Source organism: Chiloscyllium punctatum, chromosome 40 (genome assembly GCF_047496795.1).
Source record: "Chiloscyllium punctatum isolate Juve2018m chromosome 40, sChiPun1.3, whole genome shotgun sequence".
NCBI lineage: Eukaryota > Metazoa > Chordata > Chondrichthyes > Orectolobiformes > Hemiscylliidae > Chiloscyllium > Chiloscyllium punctatum.
This window is the reverse complement of record NC_092778.1, coordinates 50,871,021-50,887,572: the sequence shown is the minus strand read 5'-3', so window position 1 is coordinate 50,887,572 and position 16,552 is coordinate 50,871,021. Positions and strand designations below refer to the sequence as shown.

The following is a 16,552-nucleotide window of genomic DNA, read 5'->3' as shown; positions in this document are numbered from 1 at the left end:
TAGAAGTTGGGAATTCTGCAGTGAGTGACAGTGAGTGGCCTTCCCAAAGACTGCATCAAGTCTCAGTTCAGGAGCACAATGAAATGCTCTTCACTTGCCTGAATGGGTGCATCTCCAAAAGTACTATTGACACCATCCAAGAGAAAGCAGCTCAACTGATCCAGTGTGTGCCATCTAAAAGACTTGCAAAGACGGCACCTTCCAAACCTGCATCCACTACCACATAGAAGGACAAGAGCAAAAGAACCATAATAGCATAATTACCTGCAAATTTTCTTTCAAGTGACCCTGACTGAATTGATATTGCAATTCCTACACAGTCACTGGGTCAAAATCCCAGAACCACCTTCCTTACAGCACTTTGGTGATCTGAACCAAAAGGGCTGCAGCAGTTCAGGAAGGCAGTTCACCACCTTCACAAAGGCTATTAAAGATTGGCAATAAATGCGAGCCTCGGCAGCAACACTCGATTCCCAAAAGCAAATAAAAATATTTAACAGCTTAAACCAAGTACGTAGCTAAGAGTTGACAAACCTTTGAATTAACATTCCACAGATTGCGTGCACTCCAGAATCAGTTCCACAATTGTAAAATACACATTGGTGAAGACTTGGAAAAAAAACTCAAGCTGCAATTGAAAGCAGATGGGACAGTAGACTGCGGCCATACATGGACAATTTGATGGTGGCTGCTTTACTATTTAAGCTGTAGTGTTTGATCTGGAAATCATGCCAGGAGAATGTGGTCTGCTCAAGGTCATTTATTAGCTTAGTCCTCCCTTAGGACTTTTAAAAGTGAATTTCTACATGATACAGTAGCAGAACGAGAAGTCTATTTCTTGACCTTAATTGACCGTTACTGGTCACTACATGAAAAATTAAATCACTCAAATTAGAATCATACAATCCCTAGAGTGTAGCAAGATGCCAATTGGCCCATTGAGTCTGCACCAACCCTCTGAAGAGCATCCCAGCCCCCTACCCCTACCCCTACCCATAACCCTGCATTTCCCATGGCTAATTCACCTAGCCCACACAGCCCTGGACACGATGGGCAATTTAGCATGGTCACTTCACCTAACCCATCCATCTTTGGACTGAGAGAGGAAACCAGAGTATCCAAGCAAACAAAGCAGAATGTGTAACTCCACATAGATGGTCACCCAAGGCTGAATTGAACCCATGCAGCAGTGCTAGCCACTAAGCCACCACGTCACCCGTAATGTGCTGTAAAAATTAATTTAAAACCATTTTAAGTGACAGCAGGATGCGGAGACAAATCATTTCTACATCAAATTACAGGTCTAGAAAGCATTTGACTAAGAATTTATGAAGGAATTACAGGTAAAAGTATGAAAGGATAAGCTGTAAAATGGATAAAAGACAGGCAGCTATAAATGACTTTTAAATATACTAGCTATTGCAATGGCATATTTAGGAGATCACTCTTACTTATACAATTTATCAATATTCTTGGCTGGGAGATAGTAATAAATGATGGAAAGACCTAATGTACCAGGGGCTGTACAATATTCGACCGATTTAGTGATCATAAGGACAGCGAATAGCACTTACAGTAATAAATTGCAGATAAATGGCACAATAAAAATTAGATCCTACCACCACCATTTTACAATAAAGATTTAACACTGTAATACAGATATTAAGACAAACTAAAAGCAAAATACTGCAGATGCTGGAAATCTGAAATAACAGAAAATGCTAGAAAAGCTCAGGTCCAACAGCAGCTGAGAAGAGACAGTTACATTGAGCCATTAACTCAATTTCTTTTTACAATGCTGCCAGACCTGCTGAGTTTGTCCAGCATTTATTAAGAGAAAGTCTAATAATTGAGTAGTCTCTTTAAAATAAAAGTTCAAAAACATTGTTAAAAGTATATTTCTCCCTATAAATTCATATACAGTATTTGCAGACTAATTGACTTTTAATTATTTATAAATGATAGGCTAGTATCATCAACAATTATAGTTCTGTATGCAGTAATTTTAAGGACACATTTATTGCCCAAATTCTGACACTTATCTAAGCATTTCCCCTTTACAGTGATAAACTATCCAGTATGGTGATGTGGTCAGGCAGAGCTTGTCATAAGGCTTTATTTGTATTTGTTGTGGCAACTTGCAATATGACGGTTTTCAAAGATATAAAATTATGCGCCACCCACTTTTTTTTAAACCCAGAGCAGCAGTCTTCCTTTCGTGTTTCTCCAATAAAATAATAACTCCCTACTGAACGCAAACTTTGGACGCCAGACTCGAACATTACACCTTCTCTAAAAGCAGATATATTTATTGTAGATCTTATAAATTGCATCTCGTGTATGACCTTTAACTATGCAAAAAAAAAGTCTCAAAGTACTCCGCAGGCAAGATGAATTGGGACAAGGGGAAAATTTTAAAAGGAGCATCTTAAAAACGAGATAGGTTATGCAAGACCATAAATTACGATTAGGAAGAGGTAGCAATTACAAAGGCCTTTTGCAAAAGTGTGTGTGTGCGTATGGGAGGGTGGGTGCAATCCATGCATTTGTATCACTGCAAATATTTGATTAGCAAGAGCACGCTTTGGGAGGGTGTTTCTCAGGCTAGCGATGTGAATGCAAGCAGGACAGGTTATCTGCTTCTCTCTCTTGCACACAGCCGCCTGGCAATGAATTGGGAATGAACGGCACCTGACGGTTGACAAAAGATGGGACCCCGGGTTGAGGCGGGCGGCAGGACCCAGGGTGGTGGTGACAGACGGCCCAGGATTTCAGCCGACACTGACGAGGTCTGTGGGAAGGGGAGAAGACAGCGAGTGACCAGATCCGTCCATCGGGAGACCCTGCAAAGTCTAGACCATGTCTCCCCTTCCTGTAGGAACCACTTCTCGGGTGGATTGTGTTGACAGATCCTCCTCCAAGTCTGGGTCCATTTTCCAGACATGTAACTCCAACCATTTGCATAAACAGTGTGAAAAGTACTCCCGCACACGCAGAAGGGAAAGGGAGAGGAAAACTCCATTCACCCAAACTTAGGTCCTTACCCGCAAATCGCTACGCTTGACATGTTCAAACACCATCGTCTACCAACTGCCCGAAATTTCAAGGAACTAACCGAGACCCCGTGCCTGCGCACGCGCGACTTTCGTGGAGCATGCCGGGGATTGTAGTTTCCAGAGGCCGCTACTTACGTCTGTGGGCGAACGCCCGGACTATATTACCCAGCGGGCGGCGCGGCGACACGGCGGACGCCGACCCCCCGAGACCGAGCGCCACCCCCGTCAACAGGGATTGGACAGAATGCGGTCGTACTATTCTCATGGTCCGGATTCTATTGGTTAATTGAGACGTCAATTAGAATAGTGAGCCAATAGGCATGAGGGTTGGGTGGGTGATTGACAGGCGGCTATCGTATATTCTCGAACGTGCGCGAAGATTGTCCTCTTTCCGCCGGAGACTGGGTTGAATGAGGTCGGTATACGGTAATACGGGGCTGTTAGCATCTGTAATTGTTAGCGATCAGTCCTAGTATCGCGCATTTGCGAGGTTGGAAGTCTTTTTTTTAAAGAAAGCGGTGTTTTAAATGAGGTGGGGGAGTATCTCACTTACTGTCAATGTGTTGCCGCGCTGTCCATTAGTAATTAATCTAATGGCTACAGAGTGTGGAAACAGGCTCTTCGGCCCAACACGTCCACACCGACCCACCCAGACCCATTCCCCTAACCTTCACCTAACGCTACGGACAATTTTAGCATAGCTCACTCGCTTAACCTGCACTTTATTTTTTTTTGTCTTAAATACTTTGTTTCATAGGAGTCAAACTATAAGGGTTATGGAGTAGTTTTGGGGTTATAAAAGTATACAGCACGGAAACGCACCCTTCGGTCCATGCGAGCTAGATATTCTGAACTAATCTAGTCCCATTTGCCAACACTTGGCCCATATCCCTCCTGAACCCTTTCTGTAGCCATCCACCTACCTTTTAAATGTAATTGTACCAGCCTCCACCACTTCCTCTGGCAGCTCATTGTATGCACGTGGCACCCTCTGTGTGAAAATATTGTTCCTTTCAATCTTCTGCCTCACCCTAAACCTATGCTCTCTAGGTTTGGGGCCCCATAGGGGAAAAGTCCTTATCTATTTCCCTTAACCATGTGCCCCTACTCCTTTCACTTTCTTCCTTTTTCTCCCCACCCCCACCCATTATTTTATACTTTCCCTCTGACACACTGGAAAACAGCCCCAAACTCTTCCTTGGCTCAAACTCTCCAACCCTGGCAATATCTTTGTAAATCTTTTCTGATCCCATTCACCACCTCCTGATGGAGTGACCAGAACTACACACAATGCTCCAGAAGTGGCCTAACCAATGTTCTATACAGTTGTAACAAAGGGAAATAAATTAATGAAGCAGCTTTGATCCCTGGTTTCTTATGAGCCCTTCAAGCGACTGACTCCAGAAAACTTCAAAACTTCAGCTCTTGAAACTTGCAATGTTTGGCTCATTGCTTAGAACCTGCTTCACTTTAATCCCAGACTCTTGTTTCTCCTTGCACCTAAGTAATTGTTCAACATGTGCTTGCATGTCTCAATCGAGCCTACCCTTAACCACACTTGGAAGTGCATTTCACTCAAATTCCTTGAGTCAGGCTTTTCCTCTGGTCTGAAGTCAAACACTTTGTATTTTTTCCTGCTATCTTTGCTTTTTTTTTAAAATCTACGCTTGCATGTTGTCCATTTTTAAAGGCAAACATGTTGCTACCTATCTGCTTTATTTGGCCTGCTCCTTTCATTGGAAGGCCTGCATAGAACAGCACAGGAACAGGCATTTCAACTAACCCTGGTGGTGTTCTAAAGAATTCCATCTGCCTGAACATACTATGTCCCTTAGTTGTCTGCCTGTATGTCTAAATGCTGCAGTCAGTCCAATTGATGTCAGAAGGAATTCTCTATTTCCTCACCTAGTCAACTTGTTTGGTTTTTTTGCTCTGTACTTAACTGAGATCCGATTGGGAGCTTATTAGCCTTGTCAGAATTAAAGTTAGGACTACAAAGCAATATTACTCTTAGGGCAGTGTTAGGGAAGACTTTTTTTCTTGTAGGAATTGACATGTATGTTGAGTTCACAGTCCCCTCTGCATGCATATTTCTGAATGTTTCTAATTCTTTAATGTAAATTGGGTTTATTGTACTTCACTACTTTGCATTATAGTTGGTCAATAAATTACCAATCTGGTTTCCGATTGGGTTGTAATGAATTAGGCAAATATGAACTTCTCTCAAGTCTGGCTGTATATTAGAAAGTTCAGGAAGTCTGTGCTTTGCAAGGTGAAGTTTTGCGAATGTGGGGAGGTCCAAGTTGACCAGATAGCCCAATCTAGTGTCTCCTGTCAGCACCTGGCCAATATCTCTCAATTTAAAGTTCTAACACTTGATTTAATTCCTGGCAGCGATCATCCCTAGCTCCTTGCACCCCACAGAGACCTCGACAACCTATTTTCTTTGAGACTCCCAACAATTTGTTAAATCATTACTTCACCTGTGTGACTGTTTCTACAGTTGCTGAAGTAACATGGTCTGGAATTTGCGGCCAAAGCCTTTCAGGTCTGCTTTCCACATTTAAGACATCCCTCACAACCTGCTTTTGGCAATGTTTTTGGTGACCTGACCTAATATCTCCATCTCTGGCCTTGTGTCTAAAGTTCTCTAACTTTTTATGAAATTATAAGCATGATAAAATGCAAACTGTTGTTGTTTTGGACATTACTGATTGTTCATGCAGTGAAGATTTGAAGATAATGTGATTTTTTTATATTAAAATTAGCTTGAAGCAATGATTGTGTAATAGCTTGTAAATTCAGGTTCATGAGGTTGAGGTGGGTAGCAGATGCATTCCTTAAGCGCATGAGCAAGGATAGACTTGATAGTAAAACAAAACTGCATATGCTGGAAATTTGAAGCTAAGCATGCCTGACAGCATTCACTGTTGAATCCTACAACCTTAAATCGGTCAATGGTTCATATAAGTAATGCTTGATTACTGTCTAAATACAAAGACTGACAGGTGTATATCGAAGTTTTTTGTTATCCTTTTTTTGTTATGGGTTGAGCCCAACATAGGTCAAAGAATTAACATTGGGCTGAATTGCCTATTTAATATTTTAAATTGTGGCCTTTCTTGGTATTAGTATTTTACATGGCCACTAGGTATGCAAATCCCTGACTTAGTGGGATGTGTACTGAATTGCTATGTATTCAGTGTTTCCATCTGGTGGGCAAACTGTTATTGACTGCAGTTAATGCTAGAATCAGTGTGGAAAAAGTGCTAAAACCATTCTGCTAAACTTGATGTAATGCTGGGTTAGGTTATTTTGCAGATATTTAGGTATTTTTCTGTCCCAGGAAATAGTCAAAAACTTGAGACTTAAACCCTTGCTATGATGCTTATTACTATTTGCCAGCTCAGCATAGTTTTGTTCATTGGATTTTGAAAACTTTTTTTTATTTCCAGATCCTGTAGATATGGATTGGAAGAAGTGCACAAGTGCAAATTGGCACAACTGTGGCAAGTTCATCTGGAGAAGATGTCTAACTTAACACCACTTGTGGGGTAAAGGGTATTGCCATGCTGTATAAACTAAATTGTCTAATTGTCACTGGAAGCTAATGTTTCCAGTAAAATAGCTTGGTTTAAAACAGATTGTTTTGTCCACTTGTGGGCAGTGTTTGAAGGTGTCTTGAATTCAAGTTGAAGTACTGGCCAAGATAGTTTGGTCTGTGACTGTTTAAATAGATTGCACAGCCTGTGATGAGCCTTTCTGTCTGACATCTCCAATGAAAGTGTTGCATCACAGCAATGCTTGATTACTGTTTTTGTGGCTGAGGCTTAATTTTAAGGACAGTTTTAAATTAATAGTTTTAATATCAGCTTATACAGTTTTATGTAATTTCAGGCTAACCATGCTAAGATGCTGATGGATCACTGACAGCAGTATCTCTGAAACTTGAGCAGTCTATCAGCTGTGTAAACAGGTAAAGATTAATTACTTGAAATGGGATAACTGGAGTCTTGTTTTAGTTCATCAAATGGATTAATTACATTGCTCACTTAATATGCCTTTCTATCTTGTTAGGCAGGTGAGGTGCCAGTGTAAAGTCAGATTTACAGCATGGAAACAGATGCTTCGGTCCATGCTGATCAGATCGCCCAACCCAATCTAGTCCCACCTGTCAGCACCCAGCCCATATCCCTCAAAACCCTTCCTATTCAAATGCCTCTTAATGTTGCAATTGTACCAGCCTCCTCCATATCCTCTGGCAGCTCATTCCATACATGTACCACCCTCTGTGAAAAGGTTGTCCTTAGGTCTTTTATATCTTCCCCTCCACCCTAAACCTATGCCCTCTAGTTCTGGACTCCATGACTCCAGGGAAAAGACTTTGTCTATTTATCCTATCAATGCCCCTCATAATTTTGTAAACCTCTAAGATCACCCCTCAGCCTCTGCTCCAGGGAAATCAGCCCCTCCCTGTAGTTCAGATCCTCCAACCCTGGCAACATCCTTGTAAATCTTTTCTGAACCCTTCCAAGTTTCACAATATCCTTCCAACAGGAAGGAGACCAGAATTGCACGCAATATTCCAACAGTGGCCTAACCAATGTCCTGTACAACTGCAACATGACCTCCCAACTCCTGTACTCAATACTCTTTCCAATAAAGGAAAGCATACCTAACGCTACCTTCACTATCCTATCTACTGGTAACTCCTTTCAAGGAGCTATGAACCTGCACTCCAAAGTCTTTGTTCAGCAACACTCACTAGGACCATTAAGTGTCTAAGTCCTTTAGGCTGTAGGTTTGATACTCGGGTGTTTCATTACCTGGCTAGGTAATATTGTCTGGATATCAAACCTACAGCTCAGTGAGCAAACAAAAGCCTAAACTTTAACTGAGTTACAAACCTAGTATAAGTCCTGCTAAGATTTGCTTTCCCAAAATGCAGCACCTTTCATTTATCAGAATTAAATTCCATCTGCCATTTCTCAGCCCATTGGCCATCTGGTCCAATCCTGTTGTAATCTGAGGTAACACTCTTTGCTGTCCACTACACCTCCAATTTTGGTGTCATCTGCAAACTTACTAACTGTACCTCCTTATGCTCACATTTAAATTCATTATGTAAATGACAAAGTAGAGGGCCCAGCACTGATCCTTGTGACACTCCACTGGTCACTGGCCTCCATGCTGAAAAGCAACCCTCCACAAGCACCTCTGTCTTCTACCTTTGGGCCAGTTCTGTATCCAAATGGCTAGTTCTCCCTGTGTTCCATGAGATCTAACCTTGCTAATCAGTCTCCTATGGGGGAACCTTGTCGAATGCCTTACTGAAGTCCATATTGATCACATCTACTGCTCTGCCCTCATCAATCATCTTTTGTTACTACTTCAAAAAAACTCAAATCAAGTTTGTGGGACATGATTTCCCACGCACAGCCATGTTGACTATTCTGAATCAGTCTTTACCTTTCCCAATACATGTACATCCTGTCCCTCAGGATTCCCTCCAACTTGCCCACCTATGAGGTCAGGCTCACTGGTCTATAGTTTCTTGGCTTGTCTTTACTGCCCTCCTTAAACAGTGGCACCATGTTTGCTAACCTCCAGTCTTCGGGCATCTCACCTGTGACTATCAATGATACAAAGATCTCAGCAAGAGGCCCAGTAATCACTTCTCTAGTTTTCCACAGAGTTCTTGGGTACACCCAGTCAGGTCCTGAGAATTTATCCACCTTTAACAGTTTCAAGTATTAAGCAAGATGTTAATTTTTTAAAGAACTTTACAAGTGCTCAGTCTGAGATGTTTTTCTGGCATCTGGTATTATTAAAGTAATGCTGATTTTTGACAGCTTAATTTGCTAAAGTTTCATACTTTAGCTCACTGTATTTTCATGCAGTTGAAGACCAATGGGACCACTACCTATAGCAAATTGGATGGTGTTTTGAAAAGTCAGACAGGTGACTGAACTCGACAATTTCAGAATCCAGATCATATGCACTACTTGCTAATGGACCATACCATCTTGTAGCCTGGTAATAAAATGTTAGTATAAGTCTTAAATACCAGACATTCAAAAGAATGCATTTTGTAGACATGATGTTTGTATTGAACTTTACAAATGCTGAACTTGTGGTGCACCTCTTTTTTTTGACCTGTTTAATGAGTGGCTTATTAAAATGGTTGATCATTATGTAGTCTGAGGCTTAATTTTTTAAAATGTCATCTAATCAAAAGACTTTGATGTAATTTCAGGTGCCATGGTAATTAATGGAATACTGACTGCAGCAGCCCAGATTATATTTCAGCATTAACTTGTGGCAGGCTAATGGTGAGAACTGTTAAATGTTAACTTGGAGGCTGTGGTGGATGGTGACTGCATAATTATTAACATCTCTAATTCTACACAATTAAAGGTCCATTTGTATTGGTAGCTTCTTTTGAGGCCAGGAATAAAATCCCTAATAATGGGAGGGCAGGTTTGAGGTGCTATCCAATGTTGAACACAGATCACTCAAGATTGAACTGAATTTCTCTTGACAACATGTATTTTCTGCCATCGATGATGGTGTGTGGCAGTTTGCTATCAAGTAAGCCTATGATGTAGGCACTGTCCTGTATGTATTAAATCTTTTTTGTATTAAGATTTAACAGTTCCTGGCTACACTTGTGGCTTTTTAATTAGTGTGACTTTGTGTAATGGCTAGTCATTTTGACAGAAGCTGAAGATGAAATTGCACTTTGTTTTAAAAGCAACTCTTGGAAATTTGCAAGTGCTGAGCCTGTGATGAGCCTTTCTTTATTTCTGACATCTCCAATGAAAGTGTTGCATTTAGCAATACTTGATTAATATATTTGTGGCTGAGGCTCATTTGCACTTTTTGAATCACTTTAGTATGATACTGACCAAATATTTTTGTTGCAGGTTATGAATTTGGATGAATTCTGAAACTGGTACAGAATGGTTGATCCAATCCTTAATTACAACACAGCTAACTGCTTGAGATGCACATTCAGGATGTTTATCTGTGCTTTCTGTTTTTGAATAAAAGTTCACTTCATGTATGTGTAGTCATTCATTGGTGCCAAGAGTTCATGAAGGTGCAATGTTCATAATTCTGGTTACATTACTAGATTGAGAAGTTCAACTGACTTGTTCCCAATCTTGACTGTCTGAACTTGGTCTAAAACTTGTCAAACAATTATTGTCCTGATGACTAGCTATCCCAGTGTTACAGGCATAATGCTGTATACACTAACTTTTTGCCTAAGAAAATAACTAAGTTAAAGTTCTATGGCATCTATCTCTTGCAAGAAGTAAATATTCAAGTAATCTACAGCACTTAATCTTTTCAGTCCCTCAATATCCAGATTTGAGAATTGCTGATCAGTTAATGAGCATAGGCCTTTGAGCACTACTTCATTGCAAAACTAACCAGTACTGGAATTAAATGGCTAAAAGAGCATGTAATTAGATATTGAATAGCTTGTCTGATTAGAACATATTAAGGCAGCTGATGATGTTTAGTTCAAACTACAAGTCTCTCCTGGAGTGGAGCAGAATTGAGTCTGAAATGAAGTGTTGAATGATCTGAACCCAACTGGTTTTATCAAATAGTTTAGAATACTGATTTTTTTTTTTCTCCCATCTGACCGACAGAGGATTGGGGGACTGCAAACTAACCAAAGTACTGGTCAGTCAGATTTACAGCACAAAAACTGACCCTTTAGTCTGCATGAACAATTTGAACCAGAGATGTTAAACTAATCCAGTCCCATTTACTAGCACTTGCCCCATATCCCTTAACACTCTATTTGTCCAGATGCCTCTTAAAATGTGTAATTGTACTATCCTCATTCTGTACATATACCACCCTCTGGAAAAAGTTGCACCTTTTTAGGTCCCTCCAGTCTTCCCCATCCTAAATCTATGCCTTTGTGTTCTGGACTCATCCAGCTCAGGGAAAAGATGTTGTCTAATGACCCCAACCATGTCCCTCATGATTTGATTTTATAAGTACCTACATTGACACCCCTCAGCTGTCGCTCCAAGAAAATCAGCACCAGCCTATTCAGCCTTTCCCAATAGCTCAAACCCTCCAAACCTGGCAACCTGCTTAAATCTTTTCTGAACCCTTTCCAGTTTCACCACATTCTTTTCCATTGAGTGCAGAATGGGGTGGTGGAGAGAAAATTCTAATAGAGAATGATAGTGATAGTTCTCTAGCTATATCCTGAAACCTTAGCACAGACAACTGCTATAGGCTGGAGAGGAACTTGGACAAAGGGTTCATGGAATGATACAAAATAGTTGTGAAGCTTTTGAGTAGCTTAAAATTTTGAAATGTTCTACTTTTGGATTCCTACCTGAGCTGCATGCAAATCAGTTAGTGTATCCAGGCCATTGTGGGGTCCTCTAGTGGAGATTTGTATCACCAGCCATGAGTAGGGTGCCAGAATACTGGAGGGTGGTTCACTTTCTGCAATTTAAAGGCTGTAATGAACAGCCAGGAATTAGACTGGTGAGACGAACATGTCAGTAGTGGGTAAATTGCAGGTATTGAAGCAGGATTTATATGCATTTTAGAAACCTGCTTGAACAGTTTAAGTTTTAAAGTGATCAAGATAAAGGCAGTAGTGGACTTCAGCAAATATTTGACAATGTTCTGCATGTTAGATTAGTTTGGGGGAAGGTTAGATCACATGGATCTGGGGCAAACTAGCCAATTGGAAATCAAGCTTGGCTTGACCAGGGGACAGTTGTGATAAAAGGTTGTTCAGATTGAAGCTATGTGACAAGTGATGTGCTGCAAGGATCAGTGCTAGGTCAGTTCCCAATGCAAAAACAATTTTGATGTGACTATAGGAAGTATCATTTGTAAGTTTGTGGATGAAGCCAAAATTGGTATAGTGGATAGTGAAGAAAGTTGAGAATACAATGGGGATTTTGATGCAGTAAACTCTTTGGCGCACTGCAGGTAAATGAAGTGTTGCATTTTGGTAAGCTAAACCAGAGCAGGACTTGCATAGTGAGCATTGTAGCCCTGGGCAATGTTATAAAACAGACCTGGGGTGCAAATCCATAAGTGAAACTGTTGCTATGGGTAGTGAAGGAGTTTGACATGCTTGTCTTCATCGGTCAATGCATTGTCAACTTTACAAGAAATTGGTAGGCCACGTTGGAGTACTACATTCAGTTCTGGGTGCCCTAGTATAGGAAAAATGTCCTTAAGCTAAAAGGATGCAAAAGATTTTACAAGCTATAGAGAATACAGTTTAACCTAAAAGGATAGGCTGGGGCAGCTGGAGTGTAGGATGTGGAGGGATGACCTCGATGTATTAAAATAATTGGCATGGATAGGATGAATAGCCAGTTCTTATACCCACGATAGGAGTGTCCAAAACTAGATGCCATAGGTTTAAATCCTGCGAGGAAAGATAAGGGGTCTGAGGGGCAACGTTTTCAGAGGGTGGTGTGTGGAACAAGCTGAAAGTGTTGCTGGAAAAGCGCAGCAGGTCAGGCTGTATCCAAGGAACAGGAGAATTGACGTTTTGGGCATAAGCCCTTCAGGAATGAGGAAAGTGTCCAGCAGGCTAAGATAAAAGGTAGGGAGGAGGGACTTGGGGGAGGGGCATTCAGAATGCAATAGGTGGAGGGAGGTCAAGGGAAGGGTGATAGGCCAGAATGGGCTGGGGGTGGAGAGCTCAGGAAGAAGATTGCAGGTTAGGAAGGCGGTGCTGAGTTCCAGGGCTTTGACTGAGACAATGTAGGGGGAGGGGAAATGAGGAAACTGGAGAAATCTGAGTTCATCCCTTGTGGTTGGAGGGTTCTCAGGTGGAAGATGAGGTGCTCTTCCTCCAACCGTCATGTTGCCATGGTCTGGCAATGGAGGAGTCCAAGGACCTGCATGTCCTTGGTGGAGTGGAAGTTGAAGTGTTGGGCTACGGGGTGGTTGGGTTGGTTGGTCCGGGTGTCCCGGAGGTGTTCTCTGAAACGTTCCGCAAGTAGGCGGCCTGCCTCTCCAATATAGAGGAGGCCACATTGGGTGCAGCGGATGCAATAGATGATGTGTGTGGAGGTGCAGGTGAATTTGTGGCGGATATGGAAGTGTCCCTTGGAGGGAAGTAAGGGGGGAGGTGTGGGCGCATGTTTCGCATTTCTTGTGGTTGCAGGGGAAGGTACCGGGAGTGGAGGTTGGGTTGGTGGGGGATGTGGACCTGATGAGGGAGTCATGGAGGGAGTGGTCTTTTCGGAACGCTGATAGGGGAGGGGAGGGAAATATGTCCCTGGTGGTGGGGTCCATTTGGAGGTGGCGGAAATGACGGTGGGTGATACGCTGGACCTGGAGGTTGGTGGGGTGGTAGGTGAGGACCAGTGGGGTTCTGTCCTGGTGGCGGTTGGAGGGGCAGGGCTCAAGGGCGGAGGAGCGGGAAGTGGAAGAGATGCAGTGGAGGGCATCATCGACTACGTCTGGGGGGAAATTGCGGTCCTTGAAGGAGGAGGCCATCTGGGTAGTACGGTTTTGGAACTGGTCCTCCTGGGAACAGATGCGGCGGAGATGAATGAATTGGGAATATGGGATGGCGTTTTTACAGGGGACAGGGTGGGAGGAGGTATAAGTCTAGGTAGCTGTAGGTAGCAATTTTCCCCCCCCAGACATAGTCGACGATTCCCTCCACCGCATCTCTTCCACTTCCCGCTCCTCTGCCCTTGAGCCCTGCCCCGCCCTGCCCCACCCCTCCAACCGCCACCAGGACAGAACCTCACTGGTCCTCACCTACCACCCCACTAACCTCCATGTCCAGCATATCATCTGCCGTCATTTCCGCCACCTCCAAACGGACCCCACCACCAGGGACATATTTCCCTCCCCTCCCCTATCAGCGTTCCGAAAAGACCGCTCCCTCCGTGACTCCCTCGTCAGGTCCACACAACCCACCAACCCAACCTCCACTCCCGGCACCTTCCCCTGCAACCGCAAGAAATGCAAAACTTGTGCCCACACCTTCCTCCCCCCCACCCCCACCCCCAAACTTCCCTCCAAGGCCCCAAGGGATACTCCATATCCGCCACAAATTCACCTGCACCTCCACACAGATCATCTATTGCGTCCGCTGCACCCAATGTGGCCTCCTCTATATTGGGGAGACAGGCCGCCTACTTGCGGAACGTTTCAGAGATCACCTCTGGGGCACCTGGACGGACCAACCAACCCAACCACCCTGGAGCCCAACACTTCAACTCCCCAAGGACATGCAGGTCCTTGGACTCCTCTGTCGCCAGACCATGGCAACATGACGGTTGGAGGAAGAGCGCCTCATCTTCCGCCTGGGAACCCTCCAACCACAAGGGATGAACTCAGATTTCTCCAGTTTCCTCATTTCCCCTCCCCCCACCTTGTCTCAGTCAAATCCCTCAAACTCAGCACTGCCTTCCTAACCTGCAATCTTCTTTCTGATCTCTTCGCCCCCACCCCACTCCAGCCTATCACCCTCACCTTTGCCTTCCTCCACCTATCGCATTCCGAACGCCCCTCCCCCAAGTCACTCCTCCCTACCTTTTATCTTAGCCTGCTGGACACACTTTCCTCATTCCTGAAGAAGGGCTTATGCCCGAAATGTCAATTCTCCTGTTCCTTGGATGCTGCCTGACCTGCTGCGCTTTTCCAGCAACACATTTTCAGCTCTGATCTCCAGCATCTGCAGTCCTCACTTTCTCCTTGTGGAACAAACTGCCAGAGAAATTGATAGAGGTGGGTACAATTACAACATTACAGGTATATGGACAAGTGTGTGGGTTAGAAATTGCCAAATGGAGGCAAATAGGGCTAGTTCAGTCTAGAAAACCTGGTCTTTGTGGATAGGTTGGGTCCAAGGGCCTGCTTTTGTGTTGTATGACTAAAACTCAATTAAATGTGCCTCCACTATGAGGAGGAAAAATGTAATTCTGAAGACAAATGACCCAACTGTTTTATCTTCAAAGACGCTACCAGTTCCATGGAATTTCTCCTGCAATATTTTGGATTTCCAACATTTTTGTTTTTCGTTAATCCCCATATGGTTCAAATGTCCTGGTAGTATGAGGCTTTACCCTACAGTCTCCATTTGATGTAGTTTTTGCTTTTCAGAAGTCAGAGGTACAAGGTACTGTAGAGGTGAATAAATATGACAGGAAGAGGAAAATATTGCAGCAGAAATTTGAGCCAGAATGAGTAGCAATAGTAATTTCTATACTCTTTCACTTGTATTTACTGCCTTTCCTGCTTTATCGAATCATATGCACTCTCTAACAATAGGTGAATTGCCAGCACAAATAAAATTTTAATATGCTTTGATAACTGTTACAGAAATGCAGTTGCAAGATGATCAGGACTGGAAACTAGTAGAATTTTTCTACATCCTGCAGGAAAATGAGGGGAGATAGCATTCTTTGAAGGACTCAGTGTACTGGTAATAGTGGTTAAGATGCAATTGATTGTGAAATGTAGAAATAACAAACAACCAGGTAAGGAAGTCAGTTGGGAGTCATCTACAGGCCTATCGAGAATACCTCGGCATGATGGCTCAGTGGTTAGCACTGTTGCCTCACAGCACTAGGGACCCGGGTTCAGTTCCTGCCTCGGGCAACTGTCTGTGTGGAGTTAGCACGTTCTCCCCATGTCTGCGTGGGTTTCCTCCAGGTACTCCAGTTTCCTCCCACAGTCCAAAGATGTGCAGGTCAGGTGAATTGGCCATGCTAAATTGCCCCATAATGTTAGGTGCATTAGTCAGGGGTAAATATAGGGGAATGGGTCAGGGTGGGTTGCTCTTCAGCGGGTTGGTGTGGACATTGTTGGGCTGAAGGGCCTGTTTCCATATTGTAGGGAATCTAACCTACAGACTAAATTGCTGAGTAATGGTATGTAAGAAGGATAATGCAAATTCCATTGTGTTTTTTTATCTGCAAGTTGACTGGGCAGGTCAAAGGGCAAGTATGCTATGGAAGTCACCTTGTTCTTAGAGCGGTATGTTGTATAGCCTACTGCCAGATCTTAGAGTTAAATGTAATGATGCTGCATTAATAAAGGCGTAGTTGAGACCTGATCACAAGCCGGTAGAATTTCAAATTCAGTTTGAGGGGGTATAATTTAGTCTCAAGTCAGTGTCATCCAATTAAATCAGGGCACTTGGAAGTATGCAGAAAGTTATCTAAGCAGGTTAGGCAAGTGGATGAAGAAGGTCTGCAGATGAGCAGTGGTAGGCATTTAAGCAGATTTTTTTATAGCACTCAACAGAAAGAAATCTTCCATTCAAGGACTGTGGGGGAAGATGGACCACTGGCTGAAAATGTGGAGCAGAAGAGTATACATTTTAAAAACTAAGACCTACAACTTGGCCAGGACTTCTTTGGGAATCAGCAGCAGTTGACTTAAGCTAACAAAAAGGGACAATTGATGATGAAATTGGCAAGAAATATTTAAAGCTAATGTGTTCTGCTCCCTTGAAGGATGTGACT

General features: G+C 43.0%; 1 protein-coding gene, 1 long non-coding RNA gene and 2 other non-coding genes across 6 annotated transcripts in view; 3 read left to right on the top strand and 1 right to left on the bottom strand.

Annotated features, from left to right (window-relative positions):
* traf7 (TNF receptor-associated factor 7) overlaps positions 1 to 3,149 on the bottom strand; it is a 79,561-nt gene extending 76,412 nt beyond the window's left edge. For all 3 annotated transcript variants that reach the window (XM_072559874.1, XM_072559877.1, XM_072559876.1), the window contains exon 1: positions 3,045 to 3,149. The gene's annotated coding sequence lies outside the window, so the exon portion shown is untranslated. The remainder of the gene's footprint in view (positions 1 to 3,044) is intronic.
* A 261-nt stretch (positions 3,150 to 3,410) lies between these two features.
* LOC140464600 (uncharacterized) lies at positions 3,411 to 10,122 on the top strand. The gene is made up of 5 exons (XR_011954945.1): positions 3,411 to 3,471; positions 6,512 to 6,610; positions 6,954 to 7,032; positions 9,313 to 9,388; positions 9,983 to 10,122. It is a non-coding gene; the product is annotated as an uncharacterized lncRNA (long non-coding RNA).
* LOC140464812 (small nucleolar RNA SNORD60) lies at positions 6,801 to 6,888 on the top strand. The gene has a single exon (XR_011954987.1). It is a non-coding gene; the product is annotated as a small nucleolar RNA SNORD60 (small nucleolar RNA).
* LOC140464811 (small nucleolar RNA SNORD60) lies at positions 9,837 to 9,927 on the top strand. Its single transcript, XR_011954986.1, has one exon. It is a non-coding gene; the product is annotated as a small nucleolar RNA SNORD60 (small nucleolar RNA).
* Positions 10,123 to 16,552: the final 6,430 nt, after the last annotated feature.